The sequence below is a fragment of the Leopardus geoffroyi genome, chromosome A3 (assembly GCF_018350155.1).
Source record: "Leopardus geoffroyi isolate Oge1 chromosome A3, O.geoffroyi_Oge1_pat1.0, whole genome shotgun sequence".
Classification (NCBI taxonomy): Eukaryota; Metazoa; Chordata; class Mammalia; order Carnivora; family Felidae; genus Leopardus; species Leopardus geoffroyi.
Genome location: NC_059336.1, coordinates 9,704,902 through 9,723,910, shown reverse-complemented (window position 1 = coordinate 9,723,910; position 19,009 = coordinate 9,704,902). Strand labels below are relative to the sequence as shown.

Genomic DNA, 19,009 nt, shown 5'->3' with positions numbered 1-19,009 from the left:
ACATTAATGGAAGCTACTTTTCCAGAAGGGGCATTATATGCAAAGTGTTGCACTAGATGTTTTTCTCCTTTAATTCATTTGTCTGTTCAAAGACTATTTATCAAGTATCTGTTTTGTGTCAGACGCTGTTCTTAGAAAGGTTTTTTGCTTTGCGTGAAGTTATGACAGTGAGTGAAACAGACAAAGCCCCTCATGGAGCTTAAATAGTGGTGGGAAACAGAGATCTGAATGAAGCGGAGGAGTGAGCTATGTGCAAATCAGGAGGAAGGACATTCTGGGCTGGAGGAACAGCAGGGACAAAGCTCTGGGGCTACGAGGCTAGTGTGCTGCAGAGTGAGGGAGGCGGAGAGTGATGGGGGATGGGGACAAGCAGGTCATGTACTAAGGACCTTATGCTACTGGCATCAGGTCTGTTCGTAAATACTACCTGGTGTCTATTTTAGGGTAACTTTGAGTCTAGTGAGGAAGACAAACCTATAATCTGGTAATTCTAACCAGTGTGCCCAGGGAAAAAGCTCAGCGCCAACGCTGGGGAGCACAGGGAGGGCGTAGTCTGATGAGTCGAAGGAGCCTCACAGAGGGGCATCTTGAAAGATGTAGAGCGGTTTGTCAAGGACGGTGAAGGGTCTGGTCTTTTCTGTCCTGGAGTCAGAGACAGTGGACTTTATTACTCAGCACAGCCGACGGTATGAGCTGTGTGTTTGCGATGGTTCCCCTTGTTTCCGAGGTCCCCGGGGGCCCAGTGGAATGGCCCAGGTAGATGCTACATGTATAGGGTTTGCAACGCAGCTAAGGGGCCCACAGCTTAGGAAAGCTGATCTTTTATAAGGGAGCTGCTAGCAAACTTTCATTTTTGCCCTGGAGAAGGACATTATCTTTTTTTTTTTTTTTAATTTTTTAATGTTTATTTATTTTTAAGAGATAGGCAAAGCACAGGCAGGGGAGGGGCAGAGAGAGCGGGAGACACAGAATCCGAAGCAGGCTCCAGGCTCCGAGCCGTCCGCACAGAGCCCGATGCGGGGCTCGAACTCGCCAACTATGAGCTCATGACCTGAGCTGAAGTCAGACGCTTAACCAACTGAGCCACCCAGGTGCCCCAGAGAAGGGCATTATCTTTATTAGACTGGCCAGGAAACAAATCTGCCTTCTGCCTGGAGGGTGCTACTATTTCTGTCTTTCAAGGCTGTGTGCTATATGAACATCCTGGAAAGGATAGTCCAGAACAAAAGCTGTTAGGGCCTCTGCTCACTGGACGTGCAGAAACATGAAACATGAGGAACCTATGGAGAACTGTCTCCCCGAAGAGGACTGAGTTAGTGAACCCTAAACTCTATTAGCACTTTTATGAGTTGACATCGTTCCGGGCCAGGTTAAATAATGGTGTTGCAGTTTTTCTGAGTGTTTAGACTTCCAGAGGGAGGCAAGGGAACTATTGATCATCAGAGGCGAGTGGAAGATTCTTAGGGGATAGACGAGGGTAAATGAGGCACTTCAGGTGAGCAAGCTTCAACATTCACTGATCATTTTTTTCAGCAAATATTTCTGCAGGGCCTGCTCAGTGCCAGGTGCCGCTGGGGCCGCATTTGGGATGAGAAAAAAAGGATGCGCCGAAGGTCCGCAGGGCAGGCCACAAAGGGGTCAGAGTGCACTGAGGCCAAGTCTGTGGTCAGGTGGATTTCTCAGCCTGGGGGCCTGTCGGTATCACGCGGGTGCACCCCGGAATAATGAAATCAAAATCTCTGTGACTGGGGCCCTGGTATCTGTGTTAGTTGGAAAACGGTGTCCCCGGTGATTCTTAGAGGTGGCCAGGTTTGAGAACACTGCCATGGACGAGTGGAGGTGCCAGGCGTCCCTCCTGCCCCGGCTGTTGCTATGACTCTAGGGGCTGCTTCCAATCTGGTGGGTTTTCCATCTGGAGCTGCTGTTTTCCCTGAATTTCTGCTATGAGGGCCCAGGAGCCTCTGAGGTGGGACTCATTTCAGTGTCCTTAGCGTAAGTTCTGATGCTAATACAGGGTTGATTATTCTTTTTCTTTCTTTCTTTCTTTCTTTCTTTCTTTCTTTCTTTCTTTCTTTCTTTCTTTCTTTCTTTCTTTCAGAGAGAGAGAAAGAGAAAGCAGGGGAAGGACAGAAAGAGAGGGAGACACAGAATCAGAAGCAGGCTCCAGGCTCTGAGCCGTCAGCATAGAGCCCGATGCGGGGCTTGAACTCACGAACCATGAGATCATGACCTGAGCCAAAGTCGGATGCTTGACGGACTGAGCCACCCATGCGCCCCAGGGTTGATCATTATTGATACAAGAAGAGGAAAGCAATTTTTCTGTAGCTCCAAGGTCTAGGCTGGATGTTTTAACATGCCTTGCCTCTGGCCGTGTGCTAGCACATTTTGGGCTTTTACTATATCCCAGAACTTGCATATCACCAGTAATTGATATTTGTACAGAATCGGAATAGGAGCAAAAACACAGACTTTTGGATCGGAGGAATGTAGCTTCGAAATCTGGCTCCACCCTTACTGGTGCTGTGAATATTCTGGATTTCCTACCTTCTCAGGGACTCGGTCTCCTCCTTAGCCTGGCAGAGGAGGATCGTACCTCCCTGGTGGGGTTGTTTGGAAGGTTAAATGAAATAAGGCACCTAAGGCTTAGAACTGTGTCTTACTACATAGTTAGGATTCAATATATTTGAAATTTCTTATTACCTCACTTAATCCTCAAAAAGACCCACAAACTATAAATCTGCATTTTCCCAATGAGGAAACTGTATCTCAGAGAGGATACATAAGAATATGGGAGTGTAGAATATGGGTAAGAATATGCATATAGAATATGGGAGTAAGAATATGGGAGCCTGGGTGGCTCAGTTGGTTAAGCATCCGACTCTCGGTTTTGGCTCAGGTCATCATCTCACGGTTTGTGGGTTTGAGCACTGGGTCTTAAAATCTAGCTGAGCCCTGGACGGACAAAGGGGATGGGAGAGAGTATGTATCAAGAGGGAGCAAGGCACAAGCAGAGCTCAGAAGACAAGAACGGATCATATTTGCAGAACTAACCATGTTAATATACATAGTAATTCAAGTTTATTGGTTTTGCTGGACTTTAATAAGGTAAGTATTTTCTCATTTTCGTGACCTTTTTCTGGCAAAGAAACTTAATTAACAAACCTTTCCGTTTCTTGGAGGTCTTCTCTCCAACAGCCCCACATCAGTTTTGCTGAGCACCACACTATGGTGTATTTGGATATTGATATTCTATCTAAATCACGCAGACAGGGAAGCTCGGAAATGCAGGGCTGAGGGTTCTCTTGATCCGTGGTGAGGGAACACGTAAGGCTCCAGGAACCGAAAATCACCCTGGGATGTGTCATGGGGGGTAGATTCCACCAAGAGCTGGGGGTGCAGGTGTCAAGCTAGGCCACGAGTTGAGAACAAATACCCCACCCCACCCCCACTGAAATTTGTTCTGTGTTGTGTTGTTTTAATCAGGGGGCCGGGAGGGAAATCTCCTGTACAATATTAAAAATTCACAGCCACAGTTTAAAACATGGAATTACAAAAAATGAGATTTGTTATTTCTCTGGAAAAGTTGGACGATTGGCATACCACCCGGAGGTACTTTGGGCCGCAGGTAACAAATAAAACCTAACTGAGACTGGTTTACACCATTAGAATTTGTTACCTCCGATGAAATAAGCTCCAGGTGTGGCGTTTCAGGGATCTGCTCCAGATGCCCCCGGGGCTCTGCGGGGTGAGACGGCAACAGAAGTTTCTGGCATTATAGCGAGACACAAGTCTGTCCGGTGGAAGAAAGACTGTCCCTTCTTGTTTCTTTGGAGCTCCCAGCATTAATTCCCTTAAGTCTCATCCCCTAGACTTGTGTCACACATCCGTTCTTATGCTAATCACCGAAAAAGGAAACAGAACTTTCCTAACTGGCTTTGACCAGTATGGTTCTAGACCTAGAGGAACAATGAGAATAGGATGACCTTTCCCTGAGTCACGTAGGGGGACGGGCTTACATGTGCAAAGAAGGAGAGGGTGGGAACTGGGAGGCAGTCAACAGCATCCATAACAACTTGACATTATAGGTTCCGTGCTGCCTCTCGGCAGAAGTTGGCTGGAGCTGGGTATGTGTTGCCCCCTTTAGAGGGATGGGGAGTATTCAGTTTGCCACAGTATTATTTTATACCCTATGTGCCTCAAAATCTACTTTACCTGCTTAGCTCCTCCAGGCATTGGAATTTGGGGCCCCGTGTGTACCGCTTCAATATGCCATCATTTTGTTAAATGGTATTTCCCATTGACATCATCTGGCATGCTTTGATAATCAATTAGAGTGATTGCTTAATTGTTCCTCTCCCCCTTTGCCCATTAGATACTGCTTGTCAACCTTCCAAAGGCCTGATCTCTTCTTTCCTCTTATGGCCGACGTCTCTTCTCATATCTTACTTTTGATGACTCACTGAATCTTTGGGCCACCTGGAAAACCCCAGCGGAAGTCCTTGGTCCCATTCACGCTGCTGTGAAAAAGTCCTCAAGAATTTGAGTCTTCACAAAGCTGTCTCCATAATGAACTAGACTTAGTGAAGAGAGAAAACATACAGTGTCAATCTTGGCTAGTGACAGGGTACAATTAACCCAGGATCAAGTTGCAACAAGATGGATGGGGCCAGATGGTCTTGTTATCCTAACAAAGGGACTATACAGTAAGTGCCCTTCAGAAGGGAGACATTTTTCCTACATAGAACTCTGGAATGAAAGGAGACAAGGGTGAACTCTTCACAATTTCCAAACAGCTATTACAGAGTAGGAAAACTAGCAAATGATGTTTTAAATCATCCTTCCATTGCAGCTACGGGAAGATTCTGGGTTGAAAATACCGTCACCATGAAAGACCCATTAGGAAATTCCGAAATCTTAAAGATAGTGGGTCAGATAAGACAAAGAATGCGCATGGAATCAATTCATTCCTTCAATAAGAAAATAACGTTTTGTACGCAGGCATCTGAGTGTTAGGGATATGGCAATGAACAATTTGGATAATGTCTTTGCCCTCTTGAAATTATGGCTGGAAAAGTTAACAAGAAAGTAAATGACACATGGCAAAGATGATTTCCGAGTGGCGCCTGCTAGAAAGAAACTGAGAAGCCACGTGTTAAATAGTAACAGAGAACAGAAGTAGGTAGTGGTGCGCCGGTAAACGTTCGACAAGTGGTTCTCCAGGAGGAAGAAGCCCTGATTTGTAGTGTTGGTCGATTTCCTTGGTGTAAATACCTCCACCATGGCTGATCTCCAGCTAGCACATGCTGAGCAGTTGGAAACAGAGGCCCACGGTATGAGCCATCCCCCAGGCACCTCTGGGAATGTGTTATAGTACTTTCAAAAGTGGGCAAGGAGGCAAGGTCTCTTTGAGAAAGTGACATTTGAGAGCGAAACTGTGAAGGGTAAGGAAGGGGCTAGCCACGGGGAGGAAGGTCCAGCGGGAGAGCTCTCCAGGCAGAGTGGGCATGTTGCAAATGCAAAACATTAGCAGATAGGAGTGCCAGGTGGGGTCTAAATCACGTAGGGTCTCGGGACCATTGTAACAAATTTAGATTCCATTATAAATGTGATGACAGTTATCTGAGGTTTAAGCCGGCGGTCAGCCCCGTCTGTTTAGCAAGAGGCTGTATTGAAGTTTCCCAGAAGGACCTGGTTGTCCTAGAGCAGGAAGAGATGGAGAAAGAGAAACAGAAGACTTTGATTTTACAGCTTATGTTTTGACTTGGATTTGCTCAAGGGAAAAGCTGTGTGTGAACCAATTAGTACCATGTCTGGCACACTGTAAGCACCGGATAAATGCTAGCTATTATTGGAGTTTTTGGACACGGGTCTCAGGAAACGTCACTGACGTAGTGATGGCATTGGACGGGTCGCACAACCATGGCATCACGGACGAGGGCGTCATAGTAGAGCTCAACCATGTTGCTGAAGATTGTTTAAAACCAGTCGCTCTCTCCAGCTTTTTTTTTTTTTTTTTTTTTTTTCTTCAACGTTTCTTTTTATTTTTGGGACAGAGAGAGACAGAGCATGAACGGGGGAGGGGCAGAGAGAGAGGGAGACACAGAATCGGAAACAGGCTCCAGGCTCTGAGCCATCAGCCCAGAGCCTGACGCGGGGCTCGAACTCCCGGACCGCGAGATCGTGACCTGGCTGAAGTCGGACGCTTAACCGACTGCGCCACCCAGGCGCCCCTCTCTCCAGCTTTTGAAACTTAGTTGAGGTTAGATAGATATCAGCTTGACACTTATCTCACAGGGATGAGAGCTGGCCAGATTATAAACCACATTTAAGCCTTAAACTGTAGTGCACTCATTCATTTATTCATTTGCTCTGATCAGGGGCTCTTGTCCGGCCACCAAAGTGGACCCCCACCTGGTGCCTTCACGCAGGACATTTTAAGTGCAAGGGAATGAAAAGGAAGATTCCTTGTGGGGTTTTCCTTGGAGCTCTTGTTGATTTCTTTCCCTCCTTTCTCTGCTAACTAGTAAGCAGGGATTGTTCAAAAGAATGTAGAAATATTTTTATTTGTATTGACAGAAACAAAACCATTGATGACATTAGTAGGAAGACTTTAGCGAGTGCTTGCTTCACATTTGTGCAGTGTGCCAAACGCTTTATGTACTTAGCTAAACTTAATAACAGCCCGAAGAAGTGAGGACACAGCTACCTTTCTTTTGCAGATAAAGAAACAGATGCTCGGAGAGGTTGAGCAGTTGCCCAACCAAGGCCCCGTCGCTAGAGAGTGGCAGAGCTGGGATTCACCCTGGTTTCTGCAGACTTTCTACAGCCTCTGGCCCTGACCCTAAAATCCATCAGGGAAAATACACAGCTTTCTAGAATCTGGCCCTGCGTCTTCTGAAGTTTGTTCTTTGTGTTGCCTCTTTTCTTGCCGCCACTCCTTATGTTCCAGGTCCGTGGGGTTTCCATGACATCTTCCAGTGGGATCTCTACACTTTGAGTCTGTGCTCTTCAGTGCTAACTTATGAACAGCTCTAAATCGAACCCTTTATGGGGTGGCCCGGACCATACCGTGCCTTGACTTAGAAACCTCAGTGGCTCCTTATTGAATGAAGAGCAGACCTTACCTCCTGGCGTTGTGAGCTCTGGAAAAGAGCTTGTACTTCAGCCCAACAAAGGACTGAACACTGGCCTTTTTTGTTCCCTGGTGGAGGGCTGGCTGTTTCTGTGTCTTCATCTCACGACGTGCCTCCTCTGTGCTACTCCCTTCTCCCAGCATTGATGTTAAGAGTTCGTGTTTCTGGAAGGCAGAGAGAACGTTTAAGCAACGTGAATTTACATCATGACTATACAAGAACGTCACAAGGCTTTATTCTTCGAAATCAAATCCAATCTGTTTGTTCCAAGGTCCCCCCACCCCCCAACCGGGAGAGTTGGTGAGCACCTCTCCCTAAGGATAGTCTAATCCTGTTGGGTGATTCTTAGTTGTTCAGCTTCTCATGGTGTCAGTTTCCCCATCTGTCAAACGAGATTACAGTGTAACTTGCAAGGCATTGGAAGATCCTTTACACGTTTAATGCAGATCTGAGCACATAATGAATGTTAAGATCAAGCTAAGCAAGGGATACAATGTGCTTTGCTCAGTGTCTGGCAAGTAGGAAGGGCTCAATTAATGTCAGCTATCACCACCTTTGTTACCAGCATTATCATCACCATCCTCACATGGCATACTGCCTGAACGTGGCAATGACTAATGCCTGTTGGTTAGTGAGAGCAATCAATCTGAAAAACACCAGGAAGGTGGGGGGAGCTTACTTCAAAGATCGTACTTTGCCTGAAGTTTTATGCATATTCAATTCTTTTCTAAAAACCATTTTGTAAGAGTTGATTCCCATGGTTTTGCACTTAATGATATCTAAATATATTAAAAATATGCCTCATGGAGCTCTCTGAGTGATATAGGATTTTGATCAACCTCACTTGTGCTGGAAATGAATTGATTCAGTTTAAATATTTTGTCTAAAAGTTATTTGGCCTGGAAAATACCAATCTAATTCCCTTACAAGTAAGAAAATTATAAAGAGGGAGATCTAATCAGTGAGTAGAATATAGCCTGAGAAAATGTGTATCAGCATACCTTAACGTAAGTAGAATAAATCTTGGAACTTTAATATCCCCCTTTCTTGGACCTAAATAGGCCCCTTTGGAAAACTATTTTATTGTTTCTCATTAAATTAAAATTGTGCTGAGGTGCCACTATCTACCGTTTCCTATTATTATTAATGTAAAAAAAAAATCTCTGCATATTCAGCATTTCCCCAGTTAAAGCCAACAGAAAATCTTCTCCACACTTACGCTTAACTCGGCTCATTTTTAAACAAAGTTCTTTTTTTGTTGTTGTTGTTTTGTTTACAGCTGCATTTAAAGATAGCAATCCTTTCTAGTGACAATTAAGTGAATTTAATATATAGGTTTCCTCCTGCTCCATTAAGGGAGCAGCTCTTGCAGAAGCCTGGGAGGTGTTTCAGAGGAAGGCAGTGTCTCATTAACCTTAGGACAATGCAGTCATCTCTGGGAAACCGGATGTAGGAAGCATCATTTTTCAAAACACGCTAGGCTATAGTACATTAGAGAAAATACTCTTAAACTTTTGATCCATCAGTGAGATGGAAGGGGTTTCAGTCACTTTGGGCAGACACGACAGAAAATCACTGACTGGGAGGGCCTATAACCCCAGAAATTTATTTGTCACAGTTCTGGAGGCTGGAAGGCCAAGATCAAGGTGCTTGCAGATTTGGTTCTGGTGAGCGCCCACTTCCCGATTTGCAGATGGCCATCTTCTCATTGTATCCTCACACGGCAGGAACCAGAGACAGCCAGCTCTCTGCCTTTTCTCCTAAGGTCATCAATCCTATTCCTGGGGACACCGTGCTCCCGACTCAGTTTCCCCCCAAAGGCCCTACCTCCAAACACCATCGCACTGGGGGGCAGATTTCAATGTAGGAGTGTTGAGGGGACACATTCCGCCTATAACAGAAGCCTTCATGTAGGTTGATACTGAATTTCTAGAATATTCTTGCCGTTCGCAATATTTCTCAAAAAGGCCACACTGCAGCATCTTATCCGTTCACGAAACGGATGCTGGGCAACAACAGAGGCCACCCTGGTGACCCACGAGGCACAGCAGGCCCAGACAGGGGTGATGTTTGGGCCTAGGACCATGTTTTATACAACAGCGGTCACTGGAACCCTGCTTAGACCAAGCAGCCCCCTCTAATCCCCTTTTGTATTACTAGTAGCTTCTGGTCCCCCAGACAGAGTTTTCAACCCCTGCGTAAAAAGCGATGAGCATGTAAGATGGTTCCAGATGCTACGGATAGATCATAGCTTCCAAGGTACCAAAGGCACAGAACATGGAGAGATCCTTTATGCCACTCAGAGTAAGTGTCACAGCCCTCATAAAGGCTGTCAAGCCCTTATGTGGCACCTTTGTCCCCCAGCCCTTACCACATTATCTAGTGCTTTCTGCTTGGCTCACTCCACACCAGCCTCATGGGCCCCCTTGCCCCTGGAGTCGGTGACACTCCCTCACCTCTTTCTGTTTTTTTTTTCTTAAAGGCCACCTCGTCAGGATCATTTTCTCTGGCTCTCCTTTTTAAAATTTATGGGAACTCTCTGCCTTCCAGCACTCACTGATCCTGTTCCCAGCTTTGTTTTTCTACCAAAGTCTTTACCACTGTCTGAAGTGCCGAATATTCTACTGGTTTCTTCATTCATTGTCTGTCTCTTCCAAGATAGACCGTAAGCTTCGCGAGGGCAGTACCTTTGTCCTCCTCACCTCCGTCTCCCCAGCACTGACCGTGGCACAGGCATCAGATACACAAATTGAACAATGAATGCGTGAGCATGATACAGGCCGAAAGAGGCCCAGGAGGCTATGGGAACTGCAAGTGCTTCAGTGAGGCTGCATCATGGCCTTTGAGGTTGGGTGAGGGAGAGGTGGGGGGGGAGGGGCGGACATGCGTGTGAACTTGGACGGGGCTACAAGGGGGAGCCATGGAAAGACGAGCGCCCAGAAGGCAGCAGAGGAGCAAGATTACCAGGAATGTTTTGCACTCTGCTGTTTTGCAAACCAAAATAGTGTATGTCATTATTAATTTCTATGAATCTGAGAACAGGACCTTTTTAAAAATAAAAAAAAAAATGCTAATGAGTCTGTTTAGATGGCATTTTCCCAAGATCCTAAGCACGCGGTTTACCTGGTCTTTTCCCCGAGATACTGGCTTTGTTTCAAGCAACTTCATGCCTCAGAGAGTTGATCAGAAAAGGAGGTGGGTTAATGAGGTAGATCCAGCTTGCACAATAGGGTCACCCAGGCTGGATTCAAATCCCAGCTCTGGTCCTTGCTAGCGGTGTGACCTGAGGAAAATTAGTGAACCTCTCTGAACCTTTATTCTCCTCTGCAAAATAGGATTCAATATACCTACTAATCCAAGGCATTGTGAGCATTGAATTAAAAAAATAAACACGTGGGGCGCCTGGGTGGCTCAGTCGGTTAAGCGTCTGACTTCAGCTCAGGTCATGATCTCACACTCCGTGAGTTCGAGCCCCGCGTCGGGCTCTGTGTTGACAGCTCGGAGCCTGGAGGCTGCTTGAGATTCTGTGTCTCCCTCTGTCTCTGCCCCTCCCGTGCTCATGCTCTGTCTCTCTCACTCTCAAAAATGAATAAATGTTAAAAATAAATAAATAAATAAACATATCATGTGCCTCCCGTAATAGTAGGTACTAAATATATGGCAGTCATATTTACGAAAGCAATCCGGTACTTTATTAATGATTATGCAAATTAGTGCATTTTATTTTTAAGAATGCTAAAGGTTGACTTAATTTTTGCAAGGAAACTATAACTGAAAATGTAGTATTGTGGCTTTTCCTGTCTTTTTTTTTCTCTTTGCTTCCTAAGCATGCTGCTGAATAAAGCATAAAATATGTAATATATGATATATGCAATAATATACAAGTACTTGCGTTTTGCTTATTAGCATCTCCTAGGGCTATATTTTATGGTGTTAGAGGTCAGTATGGCCATGGGTGATTTAGAAGATATGGACCATTTCTGTTTCTGCCTCTGTGTCCTTCCCTAATATGGGTGTAAGTTGCCACTTTGGGGGAAGTGATCCCTGAGTTGTAGATCAATGCCATAAATGTCTCCCTCTTTTGAGGAGTCAGGTAGACGCTGCTTGGAGACCACGGAAGAGCACCTCATCATTTTTTGAATCCTATGAGTACTATGGATTACACTTTATTTAATATATACAGCATGTAAATAAGTTTCAGAGGCATAAAAGCTTCAAAACTAAACGAAAAGGAAAATTTAATAACCGGCCGATTTTTAGATTGTGCACTAAATAATCTGCTTTTCATCCTAAGAAAGGGGAGGAGGAAGGCAGAGTTTAATAGACATATATAACAAATTAAAATCCAGTATCTAGGGGGTGTAAATCACATTCCGTGAACCAAACAATGTGGTTTTCATCAGATCTCCTCCAGCCGCTCCGCCTGGGAACCCAAGCATAATTCAACCAACTGTAAAACAGCAAGACACCCCCACAAAGGGCAGAAGACAGCCCAGAGCCCGCGGCTCGTTGCCAAATTCTGCCCAGCCCAGCTATGTGTATAATACCATGTCTGTCACACGATGTGTTTGGAACTGTCCTCCTAGGGCTATGGTTAAAAGAAGAGAATGTAAAAATAAATGAGACCTTTGTGCAGCTGTGCCTATCTCGGGGTTGAAGAAACGGAACTGGTCCCGGAATATCCAGGAGCAGAGGTCCAGTGGGGCACGATTTCAAGTGCTAGGGGACGTCTGGCCACGTCTGGAGACACTTGTGGTTGCCACAGTGGGGCAGGTGCTCTTGGCTTCCTCCGGAGGCCAGGGGTGCTGCTAAATAAACTTCCCACAATACACGCAACAGCCTGCCTGCCCCAGTAAAGAGCTAATCCAGTCAATAGAGCGAGACTGAGGAATCCTGTGGAGAGGTCGCGACTCCAACTGTTGGTAAGTTTGAGATTTTATTCACAGGACTTGGTCATCTCAAGTTCTCGGGGTTAGAAACAAGTTTTTCTGTTAGAATGCCCAAGGCTCCACTATCAACGTGAAGGCTCATTTCTAGCACTGTCTTCCACGGGAGTGACGTGGACGTGTCCTGTCCTCATCTGCTCTGGGTTCTCTCTTCGTGTTTGGTGAGACGCCACTTTGGGTTGGCACAGGGCTCTGAGCAATTGGTTTTGATTTGGTCTGCGGAAGGGCGTCGGTGTGGGGAGATCCCTGGTCTTTCCCTCACGTGGATAGGAACTTACATCCTTGCAAAGTGGGCCCATGAAATGGCAGTGATGAAACCCGGTGTGAGCCACCGCGGCCCCTTGTTCCCTACTAGTGTCTCCTCTGGAAGGCTGAGGAGCAGAGGCGGGGCAGCAGGGAAGATTTTTCTCTGCCTCTGTCTGTGTTTCACCCGGGCCTGTGGTTAAACAGAAGACTTCAGTCTCCAGGCCTGTCAATCCCTCTTACAGAGCATCAAATTTGTCGTAAAAAATTCATGCTGTGGGTTCTGAGGTAATAATCGTAGCTCCAGAAAAGTTTGGTAAAGATTGCATTAGAGAGATGCTTTTTAATGGACAGTCTCTGCTTGGGCGTCTGTACTTCATAATGGTATATTTGGGAGAGAAGAAAAAAAAAAAAATTAGGAGAGCCAGAGGATTTCCAGCAAATTTCACTAAACTCTTGCTGTCGTTGTCCAAATGTCCCTGAAAATTTTATGGGAGGAAGAATTTTGTCCTTCTTATGCTTGACTGAATAATTTGTTCAATTATGTTTTAAATCAGCATTTCCTCAAATTGAAGAACTAATGCTAAAGCATATCATGGATTTATTATACATGCAAATCTGCATAAAAGTTAAAAAAAAAAAGTCAGCATACTTCAGTGGTATCAGGGTGCCGCCTAGAAAGATGGTACAAAACCGATGGCTAAGACGGATATTGTTGGTGTTCAGACCTTCTGTTATCTAATTATAAAAAAAAAACATAGCGTAGCCACCCGATTGAGTGGGCTCATAATCAAATCATAACCATTTGGAATAAAATGGAAGCTTAATGTGGAACTGCTGATACAGCGATTTTAATTAAAGCTCTTTTGTATTTTGAAAGTAAAGTTCGAAATTTCAGCTTTCAGTGATTTCCAGACTGTTCTCTGGATGCAAGTGGCAGGTGTGGATGCTGGAGGCATTCAGGAACCCAGGGACTGCTGAGTGGTTTGGATGTCCAGACTTTCACCCCAGGCTTTGGCCAAAACAGCTGTGGGTCATCTGTTTTATTTATAGGACTTCTACAATTTTTTTGTGTGTAGAGACAGGAATCTATGGCTAAAAAAAAAAAAAAAAAAAAAAATGAGAAAAGTATTGGAGTAGTTGTTAAAGGTTTCCAGGTGAAAGAGCTATTTTTTAAATGTATATAAAAAATGCAAATGATTCACACTGAAGAGCAAAGAAAAGATTTTATTTATTTTTTTAATGTTTATTTTTGAGAGAGAGTGCGAGCGGGGGAAGGGCCGAGAGAGAGGGAGACACAGAATCCGAAGCAGGCTCCAGGCTTTGAGCCATCAGCACAGAGCCTGACATGGGGCTCGAACTCACGAACCTGCGAGATCATGACCTGAACTGAAGTTGGACGCTTAACCTACTGAGCCACCCAGGCACCCCAAAAGAAAAGATTTTAAACTCCTAGATGAAAGAAAAAAGGCAATATGTACTGTAACTCCTCTTTTCCCTGGTGGTCTGTTGAATTTAATTAGCTTTAACTGGAACCTACACACAGTTTATAATCCCTTCCTCCCTTTTTCCCTCCCTCCCTCCCTCCCCCCTTCCTTCCTTCCTCCTACATGCCTGCCATTCCCTCTTCCTCCATTCCCTCTTCCTTCCCTCCTTCCTTCCTTCCCTCCCTTCCTTCCTTCCTTCCTTCCTTCCTTCCCTCCCTCCTTCCTTCCCATATATATCTACCGAGTAGCAACTTTTATCCAAATACAAAAACAAGATAATTTCAGGCAGTGATAAATGCTAGGGAGGAATTTAACAGAATGATCTGATAGTGCCTTGCCAGAAGATGCCAGAACCTCTTTTGGACAGTTACTTTATTTGGAACAAAAAAGTTGGTGCAAGTCCCTGAAAGTGTGCCCTGTGATGTGAGAGCCTCTTTTCCGTTCCATCCCCAACCCAAGATACAATTTTGAAATAAAAAAGGGTCTTATATGTCGTTAGTTACATCATGTATTTTTTTTAGTGTTTATTTTTGAGAGAGAGACCGAGAGAGACAGAACGTGAGTGGGGGAGGGGTAGAGAGAGAGGGAGACAGAATCTGAAGCAGACTCCAGGCTTTGAGCTGTCAGCACAGAGCCCGATGCGGGGCTTGAACTCACGGAATGCGAGATCATGACCTGAGCCGAAGTCGGACACTCAACCGACTGAGCCACCCAGGTGCCCCCGTCATGTATTGTTATACTTTCTTACATGGCAGGCATGGCATTGGCTGACATCTGGCCTAAAGTCTAAGCATCACACCCGAGTAGAAGGTACTAAGTAGTTACATTCGTAAAGATTAAGTTTCATTTGGGTTAAAGTTGAATGCATGTGCTAACAGAGGGCTCCCGGAGAAAATGAATGTGGTTTGTTGTGGACTGTATCTTTTCAAGAGCAGTACATCACCTGCAGGATGAAGGATGAGAGGGAGCCAACTCTTCCGAGATATGTAAAGACATAGATAGTCCTCACCGTAAAGGCTGGTGAGGAAGAGCTCACTATGTTAGGAGGACAATACGGACATTCATGACGGCTCTGGGATCTCAGAATCAGATGAGGCTGCCGGCCTTCCCCGACGGGATCACATCTAGTCTACCCTGTACTGAGCTTCCCTGAAGGGTCCTTGTGGTGTTCTGGGTGGTCCCTCAGTAGGAGATGTTGATGGCCTTCATGCGTCATTGATATGTAAGCATGAAGCATAAGAGACCCCCCCCCCCGCCACCCGCCCACCTTCATCTCTGTAGCAAAGAGCTACATGGAATCCAATGGCTGATTCACATCCACTGTTTCTGGTGATGGTAGGTTGACGAATTCAATGGCAAATCTAGTTCAACATTTACAAGGCATTTTAGCCACAGTTTAAAATCATTGCCATAATATTCCTTAGGTTGAATTGTAAAGCTGACCCCAAATTAACCATTGGTAATGCCATTGAATATATCTTTCCAAAATGTTTTGGGTTTTTTTGTATGTAATAGATAACTATATAATTCATATGTTAAAAAAGCTTTAATTGTGTATGCAGGTGTGTATATAAATCTTTTTGGAAGCCTATGTTCCTTATCAGTATTATAGATCTACGTGATACTTTTTAATGCTAATGATTCATTCTTCGGAAATAACCACGATTTATTAACAGGGCATGGGAATCCTGACTTTGTTGTCTATTAGTTGTCTGCCCTTAAGCAATTTATTTACTTAGGTTAGGAGAAGAAGAACATTCTAGGCAGAAGAAATGTGTGTGTGGAGTATGAAGGTGGGAAAGAACTTGGCCCACTGAAAGGACAGAACAAAGGCCCGTGTGTTGGGACTTAGTGGGTGAGGACATAGATGGTGGACGGTGAGACAGAGATGCAACCAGGGCGTGGCCATGCGGGGCCTTGTGCTCCATGGGAAAAACCAAGAAGGTTAATTTTTTTTTTAATGTTTATTTAATTTTGAGAGAGAGAGAGAGAGAGAGAGAGAGAGAGGAGAGAGAGAGGGAGACACAGAATCTGAAGTAGGCTCCAGGCTCTGTCTGAGCTGTGAGCACAGAGCCTGACACGGGGCTCAAACTCAACAAACCGCGAGATCATGACCTGAGCCGAGGGTGGAGGCTTAACCGACCGAGCCACCCGGGGGCCCCAGAAACCAAGAAGCTTTAAACTCGTGGAGTGATATGACAAAATTTGAGTGTTCAAAATTTATATGAAGAATGGCCTAGAAGAGGGCAGGAGTGGAAGGATATATGTGTGTGTGTGAGACAAACACACACACACACACACACACGTATGTTTTTTTTATTCTTGGTTGAGTATTTCTCATTTATTTGTTCTTTTTTTTTTTTAAAGAACTTTATTTATTTTTGAGACAGAGAGAGACAGAGCATGAACGGGGGAGGGTCAGAGAGAGGGAGACACAGAATCTGAAACAGGCTCCAGACTCCGAGCTGTCAGCACAGAGCCCGACGTGGGGCTCGAACTCACGGACCGCGAGATCATGACCTGAGCTGAAGTCGGCCGCTTAACCGACTGAGCCACCCAGGCGCCCCTCATTTATTTGTTCTTTAGGGAAAACCTCTCTAGAACCAAGACTTCCATGCGAATGCTACAAATATTTGCTTTTTTACTTTAATACATGTGAAGTACCCAGATTTCGCAAATATTTGCTTTTTGTCATAATACTTCAGAACACTTTGCTGAGTCCTGGCTGACTGGTTGAAAGAGATCACCAAAACTTAAAGACACGTGGACACCCACTGAAGTGACTTCTCTAAAGAGAGAAATGAACGGGTTCTTTAAAAGGTAGTTGGGGGGCAGTTGGTTAAGTGTCCGACTTTGGCTCAGGTCATGATCTCACAGTTCATGAGTTCGAGCCCCTCATTGGGCTCTGTGCTGACAGCTCAGCACCCGGAGCCTGCTTCGGATTCTGTGTCTCCCTCTCTCTCTCTGTCCCTCCCCTGCTCAACTCTGTCTCTCAAAAATGAATACATGTTTAAAAAAATTAAATAAAAAATAAAAGGTAGTTGGAACACCCAGACCGTATTAGCATAATATTGCTGCCACATTTTTTTTTAAACTTTTTTGTTTAGAAAAAGTTTGACTTAATATATCACAAAAATAGGACACGGATTTCCCAGAAGGCACCTTTGTTTTACTCAGATTCTCCAAATGCTAACATCTTACATAAACAACAGTATAACAATCTAAACCAAAAATTAAAACTGATTCAGTCAGTACTAACCTACAGATCTTATTTGAAATTCCAAACTGCCTTACTGAGGCCCCTTTTCTGGTTCAAGATATAATCCAAGATCCCACATTGCATTTAGCGTGTTCTATCCTCTAGACTCATTGGATCTGGGTTACTTTTTCTGACTGTCTTTCGTATTTGAAGAGTACCAGATGGTTATTTTGTAGAATGCCCCGCAACTTGGGTTTGTCTGAAGATTTGTCTTGGGTAGACCAGTGTGGTGCAGCATTGGGGAGGATTCCACCGGAATGGTGCTCTGTCTTTCCCAGTGCATCACTTCAGGAGGTACACGATGTCAACACGTGTTACCCTTAGCGATATTAACTGTGATCACTCAGTTAAAGCAGTGTCTTCTAGGTTTAACCACCAAAATGTTACTATTTTTCCTTTAAAATTTTTTTTAAGTTTATTAATTTATTTGGAGAGAGAGAGAGAGAGAGAGAGACAGCGTGTGAATGGGGGTAGAGACAGAGAGAGAGAGGGGAGACCGAGAATCCCAAGCAGCCTCTGTGCTCTCGGTGGGGCTCAAACTCACAAACAGTGAGATTGTGATCTGAGCCAAAACCAAGAGTCAGACACTTAACTGACTGAGCCACCCAGGTGTCCCTCTATTTTTCCTTTTATAATTTACAAACATCCCATAAGGAGGGACTCTGAAACTGTATAAATATTCTGTATTAGTTTCCAATTCCTGCCTTAACAAATTACCACAAATTTGGTGACTTCTGACGACAGGGATTTATACAATACTGTACGTTAGAACGGATGCTGAAATGGGTTGCACAAGGCTAAAATGAAGGTGTTGGTAGGACAGTGTTTCTTTCTGGAAGCTCTGCAATTCAAATTATCCCTTGCTAAGTAACACAACAGATTCACAGGTTCCAGAGATTAGGACATAGATATCTTTGGGACCATTATTTTGCTTACTACAATTCCATTCTTCATGAAAATTTCAGCCCCTGCATCTACTTTTTTTTTTTTTAATCATTACAGACTCATGTGGTTTTCTATTTTATTCAACAGATTTTACTGTTATATATATATACTTTACTGAATAATACAAATATTATTTTGACGCTCAAAGTATTTGAGATCCGGCACCTGGGAATCATTTAAGGATGACTCCTGGGTCCTTCTGACCTGTTGGTGTGTTGGTACCATCGGATGTTCCAGGATCCTCTATTACTTTGCTTGCACAGCTCCAGAGTCAGCCATTTCTCCAAGGGTTCCTGGTTTCTTTTATTAGAGAACGGCATTTAGAAGCCAAGATTTGGTGCCCAGTGTGCTCATTGCTACTGAGTCATGTCTGCCTCTTGGTCCTTTCAATGGTCAGAGTTAGGAACATATGCAGAGTCTTCTTTTCTTCATGGCCTTCAAAAATTGTAAATAGATTTACTTTTCTTTTTTTTAATTGTTATTTCATCCATTTAGCTCTGAATTTTATCAGGAGTCAGGAGATTTGTTCCTAGACAGTAAAATCACTTAGGTATATGTTACTGATCTGTAAGGTGACAGTTGCTTATAATAACACTTAAGTTGCTTCTAGTGACACCTGAGGATTCCTCAACTCTCCCATCGATTTCAGACCTTTATCAACCCTAAATAAGTCCAGAATAGCCAGTTTGACCTCTGGCAATGAAAACAATTGCTGTTTCATTATTTGAACCACAGATATGCATCCTTATTCAATGAAATAGAGGGTCGCTCATACCAAGAGGAAAATAGAGACCCTTCCCCTACAATATACAGGAGGTTCATATCTTTTACCTCACACTTCCGGGCATATGCTCCTTTGGTATCCTATTGGTGGAATATTCCATACTGACACTGCCTTTTGTTCTGAGCACCTACAGATGAACTTAAGAAAGTTAAAAGCATATGAGAAACTTTTTTAGTATGTACGTGAGGTCACAGACACGGTTCTTTTCTACA

The 19,009-nt window shown here is 44.3% G+C and overlaps 1 long non-coding RNA gene across 2 annotated transcripts in view; it reads left to right on the top strand.

The window, feature by feature from the left end:
* Window positions 1-19,009, top strand: part of LOC123579995 — a 297,127-nt gene that overhangs the window by 24,656 nt on the left and 253,462 nt on the right. Inside the window, exon 1 of one of the 2 annotated variants that reach the window (XR_006703058.1) lies at window positions 11,677-12,055. The exons of the other annotated variant lie outside the window; for it this stretch is intronic. This is a non-coding gene — a long non-coding RNA (uncharacterized LOC123579995). Of the gene's footprint in view, window positions 1-11,676; window positions 12,056-19,009 lie in introns of those variants that run through there. 2 annotated transcript variants of the gene reach the window in all.